Source organism: Chiloscyllium plagiosum, chromosome 3 (genome assembly GCF_004010195.1).
Source record: "Chiloscyllium plagiosum isolate BGI_BamShark_2017 chromosome 3, ASM401019v2, whole genome shotgun sequence".
NCBI lineage: Eukaryota > Metazoa > Chordata > Chondrichthyes > Orectolobiformes > Hemiscylliidae > Chiloscyllium > Chiloscyllium plagiosum.
Window position 1 is genome coordinate 43,644,511 of NC_057712.1, and position 24,768 is coordinate 43,669,278.

Sequence of the window (24,768 nt, forward strand, 5' to 3'; positions counted from 1 at the left end):
GAGGAAACCCACGCAGACACGGGGAGAATGTGCAAACTCCACACAGAGAGTCGCCTGAGGCGGGAATTGAACCCGGGTCTCTGGCGCTGTGAGGCAGCAGTGCTAACCACTGTGCCACCGTGCAAAAGGAGGTGGCAAAAGGAGTTTAATGCGGAAAAGTGTGAGGTGATTCACTTTGGAAGGAGCAACAGAAATGCAGAGTACTGGGCTAATGGTAAGATTCATGGTAGTGTAGTTGAGCAGAGAGAGCTCTATGTCCATGTACATAGATTCCTCAAAGTTGCCATCTTGGTTGATAGGTCTGTTAAGAAAGCATATGGTGTGTTAGCTTTTATTAGTAGAGGGATTGAGTTTCAAAACCATGAGATCATGCCTGCAGCTATAAAAAATCTGGTGCGGCTGCACTTGGAGTATTGTGTACTGTTCTGGTCACTGCATTATAGGAAGGATGTGGAAGCTTTGGAAAGGGTGCAGAGGAGATTTATTAGAATATTGCCTGGTATGGAGGGAAAGTCTTATGAGAAACGACTGAGGGACTTGAGGCTGTTTTCATTAGAGAAAAGAGATTGAGAGGTGAGTTAATTGAGACATATAAGATAATCAGAGGGTTAGATAAAATGAACAGTGAAAGCCTTTTTCCTTGGATGATGATGGCAAACACGAGAGGACATAGCTTTAAACTGAGGGGTGATAGATATAGGACAGATGTCAGAGGTAGTTTCTTTACTCAGAGTTGTAGTGGCGTGGAACGCACTGCCTGCAACAGATGTAGACTCGCCAGCTTTATGAGCATTTAAATGGTCATTGGATAGGCATATGGATGCGAATGGAATAGCGTAGGTTAGATGGGCTTCAGGTTGGTTTCACAGGATGGTGCAACATCGAGGGCTGAAGGGCCTGTACTGCACTGTAATGTTCTATGTTCTAAGAGATAGTCAAGGACACATTTAATGAATGTTTTCAAAGTGAGGAGTGGTGTAGCTAGATGAAACACCACTGGGGTGTGGGGAGGGCTCAGAATGAGGCCCAGTATGTGGTTCAAGATTGATTTTTGTCACCACTGGGGCAGGAGGAGGAAATTGTAGTAACCTAGAGATAACAGTGAGAGATGTTGACAAGGGCATAAAAACTAAAATGGTGAAGAGGGGTTTGCTCATGAAGAGACTTAAATGATGCTGACAAAGAGGGAGCAAATGCTTAGCAGCAAGGGTTCAGGCAGGTGCATTTTAAAGCTGTATAAAAATATTTAGGAGGTGGTAGAGGGCAAACCCAGTGATGGGTGTGATGTAAGACTTGACTGTTGGATAAAACATCAAGAATCTGCAACTTCATAACAGGATTGGGTAGGAATCTGGGATTACATATGGGATTAGGGGCTCAGGAACAGCACTGTAAATTAAGCCTTATTACACGGATTGGCATCAATAGAAGTGTCAGGTCTCTTCTATATGCTGTTGAGCATATAGTACCCTCTTGGCAAATGGGTTGTCCTCAACGGTACAGCTGTTAGACCTGCTTCATTCAGATTCTGTGCAGGTGTGATGGGCACAGCTAGTGACCACCACCAAAAGTCTAGCTAAGTGTGGATAAAAGCAAATTACTGCGGATGCTGGAATCTGAAACCAAAAGAGAAAATGTTGGAAAATCTCAGCAGGTCTAGCAGCATCTGTAAGGAGAGAAAAGAGCTGACGTTTTGAGTCTAACTGACCCTTTGTCAAAGCTAAAAAAAAGGGAGAAATAGGGAGGTATTTATACTAGGCTGAGAGAAGGTGAGTCATGGCTCCAGAAGCAAAAGCTGGCAATAAAGAGGTGATAATGACAGTGCATAGAGAGATTATAGGGAGATTGGGAGATGTGAATGACCAAGGCTGAAGCCAGTGCTATGTGCCAGTGCTCAACAACTTCAGATGATTATCCCATCTCGACCCCAGAGGGGTCATCTGAAGTTGTCTGATAATCATCTGAAGTTGTTGAGCACTGGCACATAGCACTGGCTTCAGCCGTGGTCATTCACAGCTCCTAATCTCCCTATAATCTCTCTATGCACTGTCATTATCACCTCTTTATTGCTACCTTTGCTTCTGGAGCCATGACTCACCTTCTCTCAGCCTAGTATAAATACCTCCCTATTTCTCCCTTTTTATTTTAGCTTTGACAAAGTGTCAGTTAGACTCAAAACGTCAGCTCTTTTCTCTCCTTACAGATGCTGCCAGACCTGCTGAGATTTTCCAGCATTTTCTCTTTTGGTCTAGTTAAGTGTGTTTTTAAAATTGATGTAAGCCTGGGACTTACCTGAGTCTTACTTAAAATGTATCCTTTAGTCAGGCAAGGTAGCAGGAGAGGATGAGACTCCAGTGCAGATTCTGGTGACTCTCTGGTTTCCAAGGGATAATTCACTGTGCCCCTGGAAACTGGCCAGCACAAATTTCAAGGCTTATATCCTCTTGAGGGGAAAGTGAGGACTGCAGATGCTGGAGATCAGAGCTGAAAATGTGTTGCTGGAAAAGCGCAGCAGGTCAGGCAGTATCCAAGGAACAGGAGAATCGACGTTTCGGGCATGAGTCCTTCTTCAGGAATGGCTGAAGAAGGACTCATGCCCGAAACGTCGATTCTCCTGCTCCTTGGATGCTGCCTGACCTGCAGCGCTTTTCCAGCAACACGTTTTCAGCTTATATCCTCTTGATCCAATCTTCCTTCTGTACTATCAACTGGAGTGCACCTTTTAGTTAAACAATAGGTTAATCAAGGAATTTAAGAATAAATCAGTCTTGCAGGACATGGGTCTTTTAATTTTCCCAGTGGATTGTGTTCTTGTTCTGAAGATGAACTGAAAACCGTTTTCTTGAGCCTGAACAACCTTATTTAACAAATATATAAATGAACTGGTATCAGCTTCCCTTGTGTGTTCTCTCAAGTTTCTGCCCTCCTCAGATCATGACAAAAGCAAAGAGGTAAATTGGTTTACATAGGTTCCATTTTCAGGCAGATTATACAAAGGCTGCCCAGCTTCACCTTTCTAGTATAAGACACCTGGGTTTACCTGCTCATTGGCAAAGAGAGAATGAGTAAATTCAGCCCCATGTAAAGAATGAGAGAAGTGGGGGCTAAGTTGACCTCAGCCCCTGACCACCGGAACATCCAGCATGTTGTTGTCAACACAACATAGCGTTGATCAGAGTGGAGATGTCAGGGAATTGGACATGTCTGTTGTCAATTGGCTTTAACTTGTGCAAAATAGCTTAAGAAGGGCCATGAAGTCAGTTTGAATTTTGAGAAAACAAGTCAAATGTGCCTTGATATAGAGATGGTGTGGTAAAGCAAATAGAGTGGGACATACGAATCATAAACGATGAGCAAATTCCAGATTCTATGGTGTGAATTCATTATCTTCCATTGTTCAATTAAAGCAGTCAGGCACCTTTTCAGTCTTCCTTGGCTGCTTCATCAATGACCTTCCCTCTGTCATAAAGTCAGAAGTGGAAATGTTTACCCATGATTACACAATGTTCAGCATCATTTGTGACTCCTCATTGAAGCAGTTCATGTCCAGTGCAGCAAGACCTGGACCATATTCAGACATTGGCTCGTAACTAGCAAGTAACATCTGTGCCACAAGTGCAACTAATGACCATCTCCAAAAAGAGACAGTGTAACAATCACCTCTTGAAGTTCAATGGTATTGCCACTGCTGATTTTCCCCCACTATCAATGTCCTGGGAGGAATACAGCTGTTATAAACATAGCTACAAGAGCAAATCAGAGGCTAGGAACCCTGCAGTGAATGACTGACCTCCTAACTCCCCAAAGTGTGTCCACCATCTGTAAGAAGTGTGGAGTCTGATTGAATACTTTCCACTTGCCAGGATGAGTGCAGCTCCAACAACAATCAGGCAGTTGGACATCATCCAGGACAAAGCAGATAATTTACCATGCCCACACACAGCGAATGTTTAAATTGGTGGATAGTGTGCCAGTCAAGCAGGATGCTTTGTCCAAAGTGACTCACACTGATATCACCTTCAGAAGCTTATTTATTTGTCAACCAGCATCACCAGTAATTAACTGCCCTTTGATCTTTTTGCTATTTGTGGGAACTTGCACTGTGCAATTTGGCTGCTGTGTTTCTATGTATTAGAACAGCAACTGCATTGTGATTGTTTGCAACTGTCTTTCAGATGAGAAGTTAAACTGAGACCACAGAAAAGATTCCACAGTCACTATTATGAAGAGGCAGAGGGGAGTTTTCCCTATTGTTTTGACCAATATTTATCTCTCCACTCACATTGCAATAAAAAGTTTAGCTAACCAGTATCCCAGCACTGTTTGTGGGTGCTTGTGTGTCTGCTGGTTGGCATATTTCTGACATATGCCAGTAGTTACACCTTAAGAAACATTTCATTGGCTGTAATTCCCTTTGTGACATGTTGAAGTCATGAAAGATCAGATAGATCATGAAGTCTTGAAAGGCACTACATAAATGTATGTTCTTTTTGCAGTCTATTTGCAATTCAATAATTCCCCTGATACACCATAACCATACTCCTAAACTTTATTAACACATCCTTATCCATCCTTTGTCTCAATTTTTTCCAGATGAATAATTTTTTAAACTATTCCTCACACCGGTGCAAGTTTAATAATATTCTTTGCCATCTAATACCATCTGACCAGTTACCAAGCTTTATACAGATTGTTGAAATTTCTCTCTCAGGCTTCCACTCCATCCATAATTTTATAAATCTATCTGATCTTGACTTCCTGCTGTTAAATAAAACACACTGTCTCCATTGCTGTCACCCATAAATAAGAAAAAGCTGGATGATATTTACTTCAGGTAAACATATACATCAATGTTGGACTGTTTAACAGCCCTCAAGTAGGTTCTAGGTTGTCAGAATCAAACATTTGACTCTGCTAATGAAATGATAAATCCAGCTGAGCAGTTTTGGTATAGGATACCAGTTTCTGGGTGGGGTTAAAGCCACCATTCTTGATCACTGGGCTATTATCTGACTGTTGCCCTTGAGCATTGGGATAATTGGCCCATTCCTCAATTCAGAGATTGGCAGCTTCATAAATTATCTGATCTACTTCCAAGTTAAGTTGTCAAACAGTAGAAAGACTGGCACTTTTATAACATCTTTTAACTTCAGAAGATGTCAATGTGCTTTACAGTCAATGAAATATTGTTGAAATGTAGTTACTGTTGTAATGAAGAAAGCACAGCAGACAATTTGCGCAGAGCAAGATCCAAAAAGTGAAAATAAGATAATAACCAGATAATTTGCTATTTTGCTAGTGGCTATTTGAGGGATATGTATTGGCCCAGGATACCAGAGTGATCTCTACTGCGCTTCAAAATTGTCTGCTTGCGAAGTCTTGCATCAACTTGAGAGGGCAGAGGCCTTGGTTTAACATTTCATTCAAAAGATTAGATATCCCATAGCACATTAGGGTTGGAAAGCTCAGCCTACTGGAAGACTGGCTTGTGGAAACAGAATGGCATTGACAACAGGGGTTAAATTCCTGTACTGGTTGAAGACACCCCTGAAGGTCTGGCCTTCTCACCTCAACCCTTGCCCGAGGTTCAGTGACCCTCAAGTCAGGAGGAAACAACTTGCTGCCAGCTGCCTCTCTCCAATGGGAGAGCAAGGACCATGGCAATTTCAAGGATTCTGACCCAGTAACACTTAAGGAATAGTGACTTATTTCCAAGTCAGCATGGTGAGTGACTTCAAGGGGAACATGCAGGTGATTATGTCCCCATGTATCTATAGCCCTTGTTCTTCTAGATGAGAGAACTCATGGTATTGGAATAATTGGACACTTATCAATTTGTAGCACTGTATATCAGTGAAGGGAGTAAATGTTTAAGGTAGTGGATTCGGTACCAGTCAATTGCTTTAAGTCCTAGATAGTGTTAAGCTTCTTGGATATTGTTGGTGCTGCAACACCAGGCAAGCCAGGATAATCCTTCACAGAGTTGTGCCTTGTAGATGGTTGACAGGCTTTGAGAAGTCAGGAGACAACCTGCTTGCAACAGAATCCCAGGGTCTGACCTGGCGTCACATAGCATATTTAAATATTTCAAAGGTTCTGTTTCTGCTTTGACTGCAGTAGCCTACCTTCTAAATGGGAACTTCTTAAATCCTTTCGGTCAATCTCAGGGCTTATTTCTGCAGCAAGGCCACACGTGGCTTGTGGCAAGGCTGTCAAAGATACAAAGTGGCTGGGAGAAAGTTTGATGTCTTTTGTATCAAAAAGAAGAGAATTGTTCAAAGTATTGAGTATAAGAGTTGGGAGGTCATTTTGTGTCTGTACAGGACAATGGTTGGCCAGTTTTGGAATATTGTGAGCAATTCTGGTCTCCCTCTTATAGGAAGGATGTTGTGAAACTTGAAAAGGTTCAGAAAAGATTTACAAAGATGTTGCCAGGATTGGTGGATTTGAACTGTAGGAAGAGTCAAGTAGGCTGATGCTGTTTTCCCTGGAGCGTCAGAGGCTAAGAGGTTACCTTTATAAAGGTTCATAAAATCATGAGGGGCATGGATGAAATAAATATTAATGTCTTTTCCATGGGATGGGGGAATCCAGAACTGGAGGGCATAGGTTTAGAGTGAGAGGGGAAAGATTTAAAAGGAACCTAAGGGGCAACTTTTTCATGTAGAGGTTGGTGCAAAGGATGTAATATCAAAGGATATACTTCTAAGGCTATTTTAAAACTCTGGTAGGACCACATTTGCAGTATTGAGTGCATTTTTGGGCTCCATATTTCAGAAAAGATGTATTGGTCCTGGAGGGTGTTCAGAGGAGGTTCACGAGAATGTACCAGGAATGAAACGCTTAACATGTGAGGAATGTTTGAGGATTCTGGATTTATATTCAATGACCTGGACAGAGTGGATGTTGGGAAGATGTTTCCATTGGTTGAAGAGACTAGGACCAGAAGGCATAGCCTTAGGGTAAGGGGAAGACCCTTTAGAACGGAGATGAGGGGAAACTTATTCAGCCAGAGAGTGGTGAATCTATGGAATTCATTGCTGCAGGCTGTGGAGATTAGGTCATTGAGTATATTTAAGACTGAGAGAGGTTCTTGAGTATCAAGGGTTACGGAGAGAAAGTGGGAGAATGGGGTTGAGAAACTTATCAGCCATGATTGAACGGTGGAGCAGACCCAATGGGCTGAATGGCCTAATTTCCACTACTATATCTTATGGAATGAGCTGTCAGAGGAAGTGGTGGAGTCTGGTAAAATTACAACATTTAAAAAGCATCTGGATGGGTATATGAGTAGGAAGGGTTTAGCAGAATTTGGTCCAAGTGCTGGCAAATGGGACTAAAATAATTTAGGATATCTGGTTGGCATGGATGAGTTGGACTGAAGGGTCTGTTTCCGTGCTGTTCACCTCTATGACTCTATAACAGAAATTGTTATTTTTTTCATTACCAATTTCAATTTTCTCCACAAACTTAGATATATTCTTTTATCCCTTCCACAGACATTTTCTACTGTGAAAACTGTTGTGGAGGAAAAAAATAATTAAATGCCAACTGCACTCTTCCCAGGCCTGCTGTTTTGCCTTTCTCACCTAAGGACCTTGATTTGTTCTTTAATAAATTGCTAACTCCGAACCAATCCGAAACACGTCTTTTGATTCCCTGATGCTTTTCTCAATTTGCTTTCCCTGTTTTCTCATTTCTTCCCAATTATCTTTTTTTCTTTTACTGCTTTACACGTTATTTTTCATATATTTTCCAATCTACTTCAATCAAATTGGTTCCTTAGTTCATATTTTTCTAAAGTTGTGAAGTTTAGTGTGAAGAAATGAATGTCACTGAAAAGGGAGAGATTGTGATTTGAAAATGTTTTTAGCATTTCACCCACAGTCTTACCAAGAAACGATGGTTCATCCCCTTCACAACAGCTCTCATTCCCCTCAGTCAAAACATGAAAATTATGTGACTAATTTTCCTGATCCTTGCCCTCTGGAACTTTCTAATCAATGAAGTTAAGAACTACTTAATCAGCTAGGGAAAAATTTATTAATTTTCAGTTGATTGGGAAGAGATGGTGTTCCCAGTTTATTTTTCATTCATTCATGGGATATGAGCATTGCTGGCTGGACCATCATTTATTGCTCATCTCGAGATATCCTTGAAAAGTTGGTAGCAATCTGACTTCTTGAATCACTGCAGTCCATGTTCAGTAGGTACACTTACATTGCTTTTGGGGAGGGATTTCCAGGATGTTTAACTCAGTGAGAGAGTGAAGGTACAGCGATCTATTTCCAAACAAGGACAGTGAGTGGGTGGAGGGTAACTTGCACATAGTGGTTTTCTCATGTATCTACTGCCTTTGTCCTTCTAGGTGGATGTGCTTGTGGTTGTTGATGACACCAAAGAAGCCTTGTTGACTGTTGCAGTGCATCCTATAGACAGTACATACTGTCATCACTGGGCACCAGCGAAGTGAGTGGTTAAGTTTATGGATGGGGTGCCAATCAAGCAGCTGATTTATTCTGAATGGTATGTTGTTGGACATGTTGATTAACCAATGGTTGGAGTTTGGGGGTTGGATCTTGAGGCAGGAAGTCAGGGTTGAAATAGCTAGTTAGAATTGCCAGTGCATCCTATGCTTGGTAGGGAAAGGATGGTGTTGCCAGGTTTGTATCTTTTTATTCATTCATGGAATGTGGGCATTGCTGGCTGGACCACCAGCCTAAGCTAATGGGGAAAGCTCAGTGGCTGGCCTGCACTGGAAAACGCAGAGCACAAGAGACCCAAGTCCAGTTACTTAAGGACCTGGTTGAAATCTTTTCTACTTTGGGCAATAAACCTGTGTTGAATCACCTCCAGCTAGTATGCCACATGCAGTCCAGTGGGTAGCATGCTCTATATATACATATATATGGCAGAAGAATGTGTGTTCAAAACACTCCAGATATTTGTACAGAATAATCCAATCTGATGAATTAATGAGGGAATGTTGCCTTGCCAGACATACCATATTTCAGATGAGGCATGTATCTGAGGCTATGTCTGCCTTCTCAGATTGACATGAAAATCACAAAGCAATATTTTGAAGAAGGCAGGAGAATTCTACCAATATTTATCTCTCAACCAACATCACAAAAAATTCAGTTTCTATTTCTGGGGCTTTGCCAAGGGCAAGTTGGCTGCTTTGTTTCCTGTACAAAACTGACAAGTCAGTGAAGACCAGAAACTCATCCTTATGAAGCATCATTAAACCTCAGGTTTCCAGTCACCTAAGGATATTTATTTATCATTGAATGACCACTAATGGTAACGTGTCTAAAGTCTTTTTTCTGCAATAGTAGTCAAAAAAACCTCTCAAATAGTGCATAAATAATAAATGGAACCTTTTTAAAAATCATTTCACTCTGCAATTAATATTGAAATCAGTTGAAAGCATGCTGTGATGTCCAGTCGATATATCTGTGAACAAAGGAGTGTCTGAATTCAAGGCATTTTGGAGATGAGTGGTCATGATCTTGTTCTGGTAATCAGCATCAGGTCTCCATCAGCCTTAAGTGCTAGGTTTTGAAAAGTCAATGTTCCATTAAAAGTATCCTAATCCTACAGTAGACATTGCATTATCCATAAATTGCTGTAAACATGGCAAATGCATCATTAACATGTCAAAGTGTACTTAATAACAGCTCTTGTGCTGAAATGTGTTGTACTGTATTCTCTCAGACATGTTCTTTCAATATGGCATAGAGGTCAATTGGTAATGATTTAAAGCAACTCCTTGAAGTCCCAGGAGAGAACTACATGGTGCAATCCACAGTCCAAGTTAGGGCACGAGATCAGTAAGTACAACGTGAATCTCTTGTTGGCATGCCAGCTGCCAAATTGAAATGCTTATAGTGCGTAATACTTTTTTGCATGATATGGTGTTTATAAAGTGAAGCAAAACCAATGTGGGCGGCACGGTGGCACAGTGGTTAGCACTGCTGCCTCACAGCGCCTGAGACCCGGGTTCAATTCCCGCCTCAGGCGACTGACTGTGTGGAGTTTGCACGTTCTCCCCGTGTCTGCGTGGGTTTCCTCCGGGTGCTCCGGTTTCCTCCCACAGTCCAAAGATGTGCAGGGTCAGGTGAATTGGCCATGCTAAATTGCCCGTAGTGTTAGGCAAGGGGTAAATGTATGGGTGGGTTTCGCTTCGGCGGGTCGGTGTGGACTTGTTGGGCCGAAGGGCCTGTTTCCACACTGTAATGTAATCTAATCTAATTCCTCACAATCCATTCCAACAACATTTGAACCATAAAAAACTGGAATTTCAGTGAGATGTAAACTTAATTTGAAAAAAGCTTACTGCCTGATTTTCACCTTATAGCTACTCTTTGATCAGGCCTCAAATTCTCAAAATATGAATAGCTAGACAAAGAAAAACCAGGGTCTAGCTAGTTCCTCTCTTACCATCCTGAGAATGGCATCACCCAATGATAATGGAGGTTTTGACTAATCACTGCAATGTTTCTCTATTATTTAGCTGACAAAAGGCCCATAAATTAGATGGGGTAGAAAATGAAGATGGTAGAGTTAAAACAAAGTGCAATTCTGGTCTCCCTCCTAAAGAAGGGATGTTGTGAAACTTGGAAGGGACAGACAGTGGGATTGCTGCTAAGGCTCAAGATCCTTTTTAAAGGTAACAAAATTCTACTCACTGTGCCTCAAGTGAGCCAGTGCCTTAGCTCGGTCATCTCTCTGGCCCCAATCATTGAAAAATATTTGGCATAGGGGTAAAGGAGTCACAGGCTGGAAAACTGAAAGGACATGTTTTCCAGGACATCCTGCAGTTAAAAATTGACTTTGATCCCTTGGCCAGTGACAGAGGCTACAGTTAAGCAGAGAGCAGCATGGGAATGGGAATGGGGATGGGTCATGGGGTAAAGAGGGCAGATGGAGGGTCAGGCTATACAGCACAGTCAGGGGGAGAAGATTGGATTTGTGGAAGGGAGAGGCAGATTGGTGCTATGACACTGCTATTTGTGGGAGCATGCTGTGCACAGTTGGCTGTTATACTTCCAGAAACGACACTTCAAGCATATTAATTGGTTGTCAAGTGCTTCAGGTCGCTCTGAATTTGTGAGGAGCAGCATATAGTTATTTCTACATCACTGGATTTCAGAACTTGCACAGAATGGTAAAAAGATGCTTTGCAATGCAAACATGCCCACAATCATGAATCGATAGCTGGGAATGGAGGAGATCAATAATGAAAACAAATCAAACAACATTTGCACATTAGTTTATTTGCTATCTGCGCATCAGTGGCTGTGATCCATTGTACTGCCACTCGGTAGTAACATTTTGGTCAAGTATTGATGTTGGTTTCCTTCTCTCCTTGTGGTTTCTCTTGAAAGGGGATTTCCGTATCTCTCTCATTTGCTCCAGACTGTCAGGTGTCTGTGCTCTTCAAATCCTGGACTCTTGTGGAGCCCTTATTTTAATTGTTCCACCATTGTTAGCTGTGCCCTCTATTCTCTTGGCCCTTCTTTTCTACAATTCACTCACTCTACCCCTCCAACTTGCTAACCCATTTTCCTCCTTCAAAACACGTTTTAAAACCACTTTGACTAAATTTTGAGTCAACTAATCTTATTATATCCTGTGGTTTGGCATCATACTTTGCCTTATAATGTTCCTGTGAAGGGCCTGATGATACATCATTTTGTTAAAGGCGCAATATAAATACAATTTTCTGTTGTTGATTAAGCCTCTCCTGAAGTTTTCTGGCCAATTTTGGAAACCATGATAAAGAGAAAATGTTGGTTTTGGATAAGGTAGAAAGAATGTTTACAATATTGTGTGAGAAGTGAGTGTCTTCAGGATTTTAAAATTATTCTTTTATAGGATATGGACATTGCTCACCCCCCATTGCATTTCAGGAGGTGGTGCTGTGCTTCCTTCCTGAACCACTACAGTCCTATAAGACCATAAGACATAGGAGTGGAAGTAAGGCCATTCGGCCCATCGAGTCCACTCCGCCATTCAATCATGGCTGATGCGCATTTCAGCTCCACTTACCAGCGTTCTCCCCATGGCCCTTAATTCCTCTAGACAACAAGAATCTATCAATCTCGGCCTTGAAGACATTTAGCGTCCCGGCTTCCACTACACTCCGTGGCAATGAATTCCACAGGCCCACCACTCTCTGGCTGAAGAAATGTCTCCGCATTTCTGTTCTGAAATGACCCCCTCTAATTCTAAGGCTGTGTCCACGGGTCCTAGTCTCCTCGTCTAACGGAAACAATTTCCTAGCATCCACCTTTTCCAAGCCATAGTGGGTGTAGGGGCACTCACAATATCATTTAAATAGGGAACTCTAGGATTTTAAACTGGCGATAGTGAAGGAACAGTGATATATCTGTCTAATGGTATTATTGTTGGACTGTTAATCCAGAGACCCAGGCAATGTTCTGGGGATCTGGATGCGAATCCTGCCATGGCAGATGGTGGAATTAAGAATCTAACGATGGCCATGAATCCATTGTTGATTGTCAGGAAAAAAACTCATCTGGCTCACTAATGTCCTCAGGGAAGAAAATTGACATCCTTACCTGAACCCAGAACCATAGCAATGTGAGTGACTCTTAACAATTAGGGATGACCAATAAATGTTGGCCTAGCCAATGATGCCCTCATCCTGCAAATGAATTTGGAAAAAAAAGCCAGGATGGCAAATGGCTTGGAGGGGAATGTGCAGGTGGTGGAGTTTTGATATATCTGCCACCCTGGTCCTTCAAGATTGAAGTGGTTGTGGGTCTGGAAGGAGTTATGTGGAGAAGTTAGAGAAACTAGGATTATTGTTCTTATAGCAAAGAGATTTATTAGAGATATTCAAAATTCAGAAAGATTTTTGATCAAGAAGGAACTGATTGCCCAGTAACCAGAGGGCATGCATTTATGATAACTGGCAAAAATAAACTGTTCAGGAAATTAGGAGAAATGTTCTGATACAGCACAGTGTTATGTCTGGACAACTCTGACTGAAATAAGTGCTGGAAGCAGAATAACTTTGAAAAGGAAATTGGATATTTAATTAAAAAGGACATTTTGCAGCATTGTGGAGAAAGAGCAGAGGATGATGATTCATTACAGAGTCAGAATGAAGCTTTTAATTCACTGCTCAGTTTTGGAGAAAAAATCTTTGTTTTATAGCCATGTATAATTTTTATTTTAAGTGAATACACATCTTTATTCATGTGTATTTATGTGTGTGAATGAATTAGCATGTGTTTGTGTGTATATGTCAGAGTCAATGTGTTTGTGTAAAAGTGTGTTTAGATAACTATGTCAGTGTGTATTTGTGTGTTCACATGAGTGTGTGCATGTATTGATGTATCACTGTGTATAACAAGTTAAATCATGAGATAAACAAGTGTTGTGAATCAGTCTAATAGTGCGGATAAAGATCTATTATTTGTTAATTTATGCTTCTGTGTTAGGAAGGTAAAATAAATGTTAGATTTGTCCAGATCTCTCATTTCTGGTTATATAGGCTTTGATTAGCAGCCAATACATTTCACTTTCTTGATCTTTTTATGGTTGAATTTTCTCTCAGAAAAAAATATCTTGCGAGAGTTTGCAACTATTCATCAATGATACCAGGGTTTAAAAGATGAGAACAGGGCAGAATGGCCTTGTATTTCCTTGAGAATAGATAATGGAGAAGTGATCTAATTGAAGTGTTTAAGATGATTAAAGGAATTAATGGGGTGGATTTGATGAGTTAGTGTGAGTCAGTGAACAGTGACTCCCAACAAATTCCTTGTCACCTGGCCAGTGATATTATCATCATTAGGAGTGACGTACATAACTCAGGGGCTGGGGAGGGAGGGAAGGTTGCAGCAAGTCCTGTTAATGCATGGTGCAGCGGGAAGGTACAAAAATGTCACCATTTTCCTCTTCAAACCTTCAGTGTGGTATGTGCAGTCTCAATGCCCCTATCATTGTCATGGAAAAAAATAACATAGTCAAGATTCATCGAATGTGGTCCCATTGTGGGCTGGAGGGATGGGGATGGGGAGGAAAATAAATGAGGGACAGGAGTAGGGAAGGGAGTGAGAGGAAAGTGGAGGGAGGGTGATGGAATTACCGGAGGGAGGGGGGAGTGAGAGAAAAGTACGGCAGGGAGTGGGAGGAAAATACTGGATGGACAAGGTTGTGTGGGGTGGGGGGGGGAATGAGGGAGGGGGGATGGAATTCTGTTACACAAATCATGAGCAATATCAATTCAGGTGAATAAGCTGTTTATAAAAAGCCAACTGAGCATCGGGATTCCTGAAATTAAGGGAAGCAGTGGTGTAGGGGTGATGCTCCTGTCTGGTCATCCAGAACCGCAGGCTAACGTTCTGGGTTTCAATCCCACCACTACATACACTCAAATTTTAGTTTTGATTTTAAAAAAACGGATCTAATATAGCTACTCCATTAGGGAAGGAAATTTTCTATCCTTACTTGGACTGGCCTAAATGTGCCTCCTGGCCCACAGCGCTGTGGTTAACTGGCCACTGAGGCAATTAATAATAGCCAATGCCTTCATCCCATGAACACATTTCTTAAAAAATGGTATGTTGTGTTCACTCAGAGTCCAAGATGCTATGGTGACATGCACTTATTACATGTCCATTGTAGCCTGGACAGTGATGATAGAGACTCCAGGTTCTGAATAGGAATCTCTCACTTTTTTACCACCTGTCTTTGGCACTCAACTTGCTTGAGTTTGAAAACCCAATAAATATTTGCACACATTATGAACATCTCTTCCTTTTACATTGGGTCCTGGGGTAGGACTTGAAACCACAGTTTTGTTTTCAGAAGCAGGGACAGACTACACACTGTGCCACTAGGCCTCTGGCTGATTACAAGAAAGATGGAATTGAAAAGCTGAGAAATTATATGCAACTTGTTTCAGATTTTGCTGAAACCTCAAAATGTTCATTTTGGTCTCCATACCATGGAGACCAAAGAGGAAAAAGTTCAACAGGGATTCAGAATTACTGGAGAGTTAAGAGGTTATACCTATCAGGAAGGGAAAACAGGGGGTTACATTCCTCCCTAAGACTCACAGAGGACTTGTGAAAGGTTTGAGAGTGTGGACGTGTGGCGATTGTCTAAAGCATAAAACACCACTGCAGCATATGGGTCTGGAAGGGTTAATACTGATGAGTGCTTAAATATCACCCAGCACGATGCGGACAGAGCAGCTTCAGATCACAAAGCAGTGAGACGCAACATCTAGTCCTCTTCAAATTCTTTGTTACTGTGTTCATCATATCATATGTCATATATCAATGTAACCTATAACTAGTTGCTATCAGTCAGTAACTTTAAATATTTATAAACTATATCTTGCCAATGACAAGATCCTTGTCTAGTTATCCAGGAAGTTACCACACCAGACCCAGCAGACCCTGTGGTTTCTTCATTTAAAGAGGATGGTAACAGCACTCTTCATCCTGAGCAGGCGCTCATAGAGTAATTTGAAGGCCCAAATACCAGTCACTGATAGATCCAATAGGGATTTTTGGAGAAACCTCTTCATCCTGAGAGTGGTGAGATTGTGGAAATTGCTTCCTCAGAGTAGTTGAAGTGATAAGGAAGGTTACATTAAAGAGAAATGAAGGAGAAAGGCTATCAGGAAATTGAAAAAAAGTGAAATGAATGGGTTATATTGATGGATTAGGATGGGAGAATGTTTATATGAAGCATAAATACACACCTGGAATAGCTAGGAAGAATGGCCAGCTTCATTGCTATACATTCTGTGTAATTCTGCATAAATAATAAGGACTATCAAATGGTCCTGGTCCACTATCCGCCTTTGGTTTAATTAAGGTTCCCCAAATATGACTGCACGTATTATGTGGCTGGTTAATACTGAGTAGGAAATCCAGGAATTAACTGCAGTTGTGAAGAAGTCCCAGTTGAATGGCCAATTGGACCATTTCCAGTCTGTTGGCAACCTCATAAACTCTCTGCCAGCATTTCTCCTCAAAGTTGCATTGGCCAAGTTTATAGCTGCAATGGTGAATTGATTCCTTTTAATGTCTCCCTATCTGCTCCAAATCTGCAACATATTTAGTCCAAGACAAGATCTGTCATCATCAAGATTCCACCACTGAAGGTGATCATGGGCTAGAAGATTCACTGTCATTTCTTTATACAAGAAGGACTCACTTGAATAGTAATACAGACATAGGGAAGATGTCTACCAAGGATTTAAGCCATGAGCATGAAGGAAAATGTCAGGAGAATTACTATTCTTGTAAAAGATCTCTCATCCTCTGCTTGCTGTCCCTCAGATAATTCGCAATATGTTAGAAGCCACGTATGCTTACTTAAGTTCCAAGTAATTTCCATTGTTTGGAATGCCCTGGTTGTTCCCTCCAATTCGATGGACTGGAGCAGCCACTTCCTGCCATCTTGGTTGGGCTCCCAGGTTAATCCTGGCTGGTTGGGCCTCCTGTTGGCTGCTACCAACGGTCTGGACATGATTAATATAGCTCAGAGTGTGTGCTGGAAACAGCCTGATCCTCTTGATGTGGCCCTGTGGATGGTGTTCTCCTCTCTCAGCCAAAAGTTTGAGTATTTATGGTTGATGGGGAGTCTTGGCTGAATCCCACTGCAATTTAGAGCAGGGGCATGCAACCTAGCATTCTGGCCAATTGTATCCCTCAACTAACACCACCGATGCAGAGTATCTGGCCATGGCAATACAGTAATATAGGTTTAAGAAAAGGCTATTCAGCCTATCAAAGCTGTTTCACCCTTCAATATGAGTACAGCTGATCATTTACCTCAATGCCACATTCCTACACTATCTCCATACCCTCAATGTTCACTATTCTCCAGAGGTCTATTGATTTCTGTCTTGAATAGACTTAATGCTGAGTCTCCTTAACCAGCTAGAGGACAAATCCAAAGATTTGCCACAGTCTGAATAAATTCGTCCTCAACTTAATTCTAAATTGCCTGCCTTTTGTCTTGAGATTATGCTCCCTAGTTTTAGACTCACCAGCCAGGGGAACATTCTCTCGGCATCCACCTTGTCAAACTCTGCTACAATTTTGTAAGTTTCAATTAGATCACCTCTCATTGTTTGAAGCTCTAAAGAAAAAGTACTCCTCATGCCATTAGTACTTGCGAAACTAACATTGTCATCTCAGCGATGACTTAAAAGGTGAATGCTAAACAAAAGTGCCCCTTCATTTGTGAACTTCCAAGTGTGCTGTGGAAGATGGACAATGTTGCTCATACGTGTCATGTAAGTATGACCATGGAGTCGAATAAATGCTATGGACAGTGAAATGGTTGATGTAGGCTTGGGATGGGAAGGGGGTTGGAGGACAGCAGGCCCTCCCTTTTTGAGGTAAAGTGTTGGTCATTTGGCTGGAGTGGCAACTTCAGTAAGGTGGTGCCCATGCTCCGACCTGGGCCATGATGGAGCAAGTGATGGGACTGCTGAAGAGTCAGTTCTGTAGTTTGGTCTGGGCTGGAGGGGGCTTCAGTATACTACCATGTGTAGTGCCATCCAGGTGTACTGTACCCTGCACAACTGGAGTAGGCAATGCAATAGATGCTGAGGAACCATGGGAACAGATTCAGTCATCCAAGGAGGAGGATGAGGACATTGAGCCAGAGGTAGATCTCTGTGGGTGGAGCTCAGCTGCATTGAGCCCTACAAGGCAGACAGGATCTGATTGACACTCAGTTCCAGGATGAGAGCTGGGCACAGCAAATCATCATGGACTTCTAGGTCAAAATGCCAGCATTTGGCTTGCTTTTTTGAGGTTGGCAGACATCTGTTGAGTGGTGAGTTGCTCCAGGAAGGTCACTTGATAAAGTGGGGCTGGAAACAGATGTGACCGATATTATTGAAGTGGTGTTAGTACTTCAATGAGGTATGCTTGGTAAATTATGATGAGGAAACTTGCTGCAACTTGTGTAGAAAAGCCCTGCAAAATTCAACTTGCAATTAAGCCAAGTGTCTTTTTGCTTTCTTTATCAGTTTGTCAGTTCTCCTTTGCCAGTTTCTAAATTGCTCCCAATCCTCAGGCTTACCACTTTTACTGGCATCATTAGAAGACACTTCCTTCCATTTAACAATTTTTAAAATTTCTTTTGAGGGCCACATTTGATTCAAGTTTTCCTTTTGGTGTTTCTGAGGAATGTATATCTTTTGTAGATCTTACAGTATTTCCTTAAATACTAATCATTGTCTGTCTATTGTCAAACCTTTTTAATTTACCTCTCCAATCCACCATAGTCAACATACGCCTTATCTCCCCTCAGTTTCCTTTGTTCAGATTTAAGATTCTAATTTGAGAATGAACTATAATACTTTAAAACTCTAAGATATTCTCATTACATGGTCTTTCTCATTATATAACCTAAATCTAAAATAGCCCAATCTCTAGTTGGTTCCATCATGTACTGCTCCAGATGTCATTCTCCTACTTGCTCTGGGATATTCATCTTGCATAGCATTAGTGCTGATTACAGTAACCTAGTCTGGATGTGGATTGAAATTACTCATGTTAAATGTATCACTAAGTTCATGATTTCCACAATATTCAACATTATCACTACTATTTAATGCTCTATAAACAACTTCCACCAATATTTGCTGTCCTTTTTCTGTTTCTTAGGTCAACTAAAACAGATTCTACTTCTTGATCCTTCACAGTGATCATTATCACATTATCCAACTGTTAGCCAGTTGGATCCTGCCTCACTCCCCCACTCCCACTGAAAAATATCATTTGATTATGAAAATGTGGCTATTTGTGGGATGGTGCTGTGCACGGTGGCACAGTGGTTAGCACTGCTGCCTCACAGCGCCTGAGACCCGGGTTCAATTCCTGCCTCAGGCGACTGACTGTGTGGAGTTTGCATGTTCTCCCTGTGTCTGCGTGGGTTTCCTCCGGGTGCTCCGGTTTCCTCCCACAGTCCAAAGATGTGCAGGTCAGGTGAATTGGCCATGCTAAATTGCCCGTAGTGTTAGGTAAGGGGTAAATGTAGGGGTATGGGTGGGTTGCGCTTCGGCGGGTCGGTGTGGACTTGTTGGGCCGAAGGGCCTGTTTCCACGCTGTAATGTAATGTAAAAATGTAAACTAATTGGCTGTTTCATCTGCTGCATTGCAACAGTGACTTCACTTTAAAAGTTCCTAATTGGCTCTAAAGTACCTGCATGTCTCCTGTGGTTGTAAAAGGTGTTATATAAATGCAAACCCACTTTTTTTTAAAGAATTTTTTCCACGCTTCACTGCTTGATGTTGCCTTACTGTTTAAATGGCATCCAACAAGTGCAGTTCTTCGTCCCACCTAGGATTTTAATCCCTCACCACAGGTTCCATTTGCTTCTTTCATCGTCTCAGGTTGGACCAGAATATCTGCTGATTTGGCATTCTATCTGACCCTTGTACCCCCATTGTGACTGAGAGTATACATTTTTGCTTCTTGAACATTGGCCATCTCTGCTTTGCCCTAGTACATCCCTGAGATCAATTCCACCAGACTTCAGCTGCCACTCTCCGGTCTCATTGCTGGCCTGTTAACTACTATTGATTTCTTCTACCTTTAGAACTCCGAGTTAACTTCTGATCCCTTCCCAGCCTTGCCCCTCCCTAATTCAATAACCTCTTCCAGCTGGATAAGGAGCCACCAGCCCCCACTGTGCCTCCCCTCCCCTCCTAACACATCCTTCCACTGCAGAACTCTCTTCTTCCAGCTCAGTCCTCTACTGCATTATTCTGTCCCATTATGTGATCAAGGGTGCTCCTGCCTTCAGTCACTGAGGAATTCCTTTCCCAGTTCTCTCTGCTCCTCTTGGACTCTGCTCTGCCCACATGTTTGTCTAGGTCTCTGAACCTCTCCCTTCTCTAGGTTGCTGTCTGTCTTTCTTTAATTCCATAATGTCAAAGGATGTCAGACTAGGGATTCACACTGTGAGTGAATCCCTAGTGAGAGAATGAGTGACTACCAATAGTTAAAATTGCTAGAAAATGCTACACATTCTGTTAAATGGTTTTTCAGCCTGGTTTCCTGACATCCATACAGTGCTTTGGTCAACCACTGTCTGGACTTCCAAATGTACCTAAAATGATGCTAATTTATGCAATTCAAGTTTACAGTTTTTCAGGATATGAGTGGATGGTCTGGTGGCTTTGCTCACTGAGTTGGAGGGAGCCTTGGACAAGGTATAAAGGAGATTTATCAGCATTGGACCAGCAATGAAGGAATTTCAAGAGCAGAGAGACTGGAGAAACTGGAATTGTTCTCCTTAGAGAAGGGAAAGTTGCAAAGAGATTTAATAGAAGTGTTCAAAATTACAAAGGGTTGCATTAAAGTTTTACTGAAAAGAAGTCACGTTTTATTGAAGAATTTTTCTTGCACTCATTAAGATATTTACAGGAAATACCAGTACAATGGTTGCCAATCAATCAACACTCTTTTCATACAGTATAAAAATGTTGTTCCTCATTACTCTGATATTCTTGTGATTAGTCCTAATGAGTGCAAGATGAAAAGTTTCAATAAACTTATTTTCAGCAACACACCAGGTCTGTGTGACCAAATGATTGGTCATTTCGCAAGAGTAGATAAGAAGAGACTGATTCTACTGGCAAGAGGGTCAGGAACAAGAGGATGAGGAGTTCCAGTAAAAATAAGAATAATGGTGTGGAAAGTACAGCCTGAAAAGGTAGCGGAAGCAGATTCAATAATAAAGCTAAAAAGGAAATTGGATAAATAATTGAGGAATATTTATTGGGTTTGTAGACCTGGGATGAATGGCCTCTCTCTGCCCTGAAAGATTTCATGATATGGGGAGGGATACACAAAATCTGGTGTCTAAAAACTAAGTGCTTTTTGAGTGGATTACACTGTACACCCTTATTGCCATGTACAGCATATTGCTGCATTGGTGTAGTCATTTGTCAAGTATTTGGCTGCTTTATCTGCCTAACAGCTTCTGTTGTGTGTGTGTGCCTTAGTGAACCTTATCCCCTGTCCCCCACCACCATCTGACTCAGTCAGCAAAGTTCAGGGAGTAACAGATTTGGGCATTTATTGTATTAAGGAATTTCAATTTTGTTTCAAAGTTCTGAAAAGTGGCAAGGTCTGGTCTCAAAGTTGCTGGATTTGTGGTTGTTTATACATCTATTAAATAATTTTTCTAATTCAGTGAGCTACATCTGCTTACTAACGCTAATTAGGGTATGTTGCTGAAAAATAGTGGCTTTGATGCACTTTAGTTTTTTTTGTAGTGATTGCCTGGTGTAACCAATTAATTTTCAATAACCTTTTGAACATAGTCAAAACAACAACATAGGCTGGAAATTGAGTTAATGTTGGTTGATGGCTTGATGCAGTCATAGGATATTCCTCTTCTAATAAAGATGCCAAATGTTTAACTGGATTAAGGTATCTGTTGGAAAAATACAGAAAAATATCAAATGTTAAGTGTTCAATAGCTGGAGATCCAAGATGGTGGCGGTCTGAGTGGTCTGCTCTGCTGGGCTCACCACCAGGAGAAAAAATTGCTAAATTAAACTTGCTGATCATCTGGAGCTGCTGAAATTGTGGTGTGACAGGTTTAAGCCAGAATGAAAATGAATAAAGGAAAGGGGCCTAAAGGAGTACAGCAGACCGGCACTCCCCAACCACATCAAGGGTGTCTGCAGCCAGTGCTCCAACTCCCAGGGCAGCCCCTTTGGATCTAATGGGACAGCAGCATTTAGTCTCTGAGTTTGGTAAACTCTGAGAGAAGATTGAAGCAGCAGTAGAACCACTATCTGCCATGCTGAAAAAGTATGAGCAGGAAATCTAGCTACTGGCCTGAAGACTGGAGGAGAGGACCACGGCATCAGAGACCATGGCGGAGGTCTCGGGAGGAAAGATCCAAACGCTGGAAGACCAGGTGCAGGCCCTTCAGGAACAAGTCGACGACCTGGAGAATAAAAATAGGTGAGAAAACTTACGGCTTGTGGGTCTTCCGGAACGCAAGGAAGGCGAGGACCTCGTTGGCTTCCTGGAGAAGTAGCTCCCGAAGTTCGTGAGGCTGGAGTTGGAGTCGGGCCTGGTAAGTGAGGAGTTGGCCCACTGGATCAGGATGTACAGATCTGGGTCGGACCCACGTCCCCGCACGGTCCTAGTGCAGCCCCTGTATTATAAAGAAGGACAAGTTAGTGATTGAAACAGCAAGAAGACTGGGAAGAAATTCACAGGCTTTAATGTGCAAAGGCTCAAGGATAATGTTTTTTCAGGACTTCTCAGGAGCCCTAATTAAGAAGGGAAGGGCATTTGATGAAGTTAAGAAAGAATTAAGAGACCTGAACATTCCATATGCCTTGAGGTACCCGGTCGTGTTGCGTGTCGCCCATGGAGGGACAGTATATAACTTTGACTCCGCAGAAAAGGTGAAGGACTTTGTGAATTCTTTGAATTAAATGACTTGAGTCGGGGTGGATGGGGAGGGGGCATTGTTGTAGATAATAGAATGGGTTTTTTAATTGCTCCTTCTTTTCTTTTCTCTCTCGTCCTTTTTTTTTTTATGGTTATTGGCTTTATACATACTGCCTTGATGTAAAACTGGAATTATTTCATATCTCAGTCAGTTGAGTATTATCTAGGGCCTTTTTTTTTTTACTGCTGTCCTTTTGATTTTTTACTGGGGGTGGCTATATCTGTGGCTAAGATGTATGGTGGGGGGGATGGACATCTATTTTTAACTCTAAATGCAAATAACAGAATTTCCTCACTGGTGAATTGTCTGGGGCTGAGGTACGGCCTCAGCTAGAGGGACTTAAAATGGTAGCAAGGAGGAAGATCTCTAAGGATTTGGGGGTTATTTGGGTGTTTTTTTCAGTTAAATGTAGTCAGTAGTTTTTTATGATTTGGAGATGCTGGTGTTAGACTGGGGTGTACAAAGTTTAAAAATCACACACCAGGTTATAGTCCAACAGTGCGCTCCACAGCCACCAAAAGCTAGTGCTTCCAGTTAAACCTGTTGAACTATAATCTGGTGTTGTGTGGTTTTTAACTTAAAGTAGTTTGTGTAATAGTTTTTATAGGAGTAGTTTTAGACTTCACAGAGTTAATATCTTTGTCGCTCATCACACCTCAGATAAGCTTCCTCCTCTTGGGAAACCATGGGCTGCCCTGAATGATCACGGCTCGTGATTTGTTCAGGTGGTGCATCTGGAATATAAAAGGGAGCTATTCCCCTAATTAAAAGAAAGAAGGTGTTGTTAACTCTTAGGAAGGAAAGGGTGGACATCACTCTACTGCAAGAGATGCATCTAACTGATAAGGAACATCTGAAACCGCAGCAGGGGGCTTATGACAGGGTATTCTTCTCCTCCGTCAGCTCTAAGAGTAGATGAGTGGCTATACTAGTAAGAAGGAATCTCCCTTTTCAGATAACGGAGCAAATTAAGGACGAACATGGATGGTTTATCATTCTTAAAGCTCGAATACATGGAGACGAGCATGGTGTCTTGAATGTATATTGTCCCATGGCGCGCACTTTTAAATTTCTAATTGATGCAGTGGCTAAATTAATGAATCTTGCCGCACGATCATAGGAGGGGATTTTAATCACCTAATAGATGCCAAAGTTGACAGGGTGCCAAGGAGCCTGGCAGGTTTACCCGTGCAATCTATTGCAGTTGGTGGACATGTGTGAGGAGTTGGGACTAGTGGATGTGTGGAGGCATCTCCACCCTCATGGAAGAGACTTTACTTTCTACTCCAACCCACCCAAGTGCCATACATGAATTGACATGTTTTTGTGCCAACTATTTGGACAGAACATTGGCAAGTAGATTTGGGAATATAGCGGTCTCTGATCATGCGCCAGTGTATTTAGATGGTAAAATCAAGGGTAGTGGACTGGATACACAGCACTGGCACATGGACTCATTTCTGTTGGGGGATAGCATATTTGTTGAGTACATCAGAAGAAGGTTCAGGGCCTTCTGGGATATTAACTTGGGTATGGCCAGTAATTCGGCAATACTTTGGGAGGCCTCTAAGGCATATTTATGAGGCCTGATCATTTTGTATTCTGCGACTAGAAAGAGGCAGTGGGAGGGGCAACAATGGGTGCTGGAGGCCTGGCTACACATAGCTGAGGAAGTATATTATAACAGGTCCTCTTTGGTCAAGCTGCAGCAGGTCACACCCCTCCGGGTGGCTCTCGACTCATTGCACACACAAATGGCTAAAAAAGAAGTCTCCTTTGTTTGAATTTGGAGATAAGCCAGGTAGATATCTGGCATATTTGACTAGGAGGAAAAAAAGCTTCCCACTCTATTATGTCTGTTAGAGACAAGGCTGGTACGATTACCAGTGAGTTGAAGAAGATCAATGTTAGATTTAGGAACTATTTCACAGAGCTATATCGGTCAGAGGGGGGCGAACAAGGTGCAGCAAGAATGTAGTCCTTTTTTGAGAACCTGGACCACCCCAGTATAAACATGGAACAGACTTTCCTGCTGAATGCGTCTATAATGAATCGGGAAGTAATAAGGCATCTCCAGGGTGGCAAAGCACTAGGGCCAGAGGGATTCCCAAGTGAATTCTATTAAGAATTCATAGATGTGTTGGTGGAGCCACTTCTGGGGATGTACAACTGTTCTTATGCATTGGATTGTCTGCTGTCCCCTCTTAGAGAGGCTAATATCTCCCTCATTTTAAAGAAGGGGAAAGACCCTGAAGAATGTGCTTCATACC

At 42.0% G+C, this 24,768-nt stretch overlaps 1 protein-coding gene and 1 long non-coding RNA gene across 6 annotated transcripts in view; one reads left to right on the plus strand and one right to left on the minus strand.

The window, feature by feature from the left end:
• Positions 1-24,768, plus strand: part of LOC122543122 — a 90,014-nt gene that overhangs the window by 10,646 nt on the left and 54,600 nt on the right. The window contains exon 3 of one of the 3 annotated variants that reach the window (XR_006309923.1): positions 4,176-4,234. The exons of the other annotated variants lie outside the window; for them this stretch is intronic. This is a non-coding gene — a long non-coding RNA (uncharacterized LOC122543122). Of the gene's footprint in view, positions 1-4,175; positions 4,235-24,768 lie in introns of those variants that run through there. 3 annotated transcript variants of the gene reach the window in all.
• khdrbs2 (KH domain containing, RNA binding, signal transduction associated 2) overlaps positions 19,794-24,768 on the minus strand; it is a 584,244-nt gene continuing 579,269 nt past the window's right edge. For 2 of the 3 annotated variants that reach the window (XM_043681438.1, XM_043681427.1), the window contains one exon: positions 19,794-22,195. The gene's annotated coding sequence lies outside the window, so the exon portion shown is untranslated. The remainder of the gene's footprint in view (positions 22,196-24,768) is intronic. The other variant, XM_043681448.1, reaches the window with a different exon arrangement.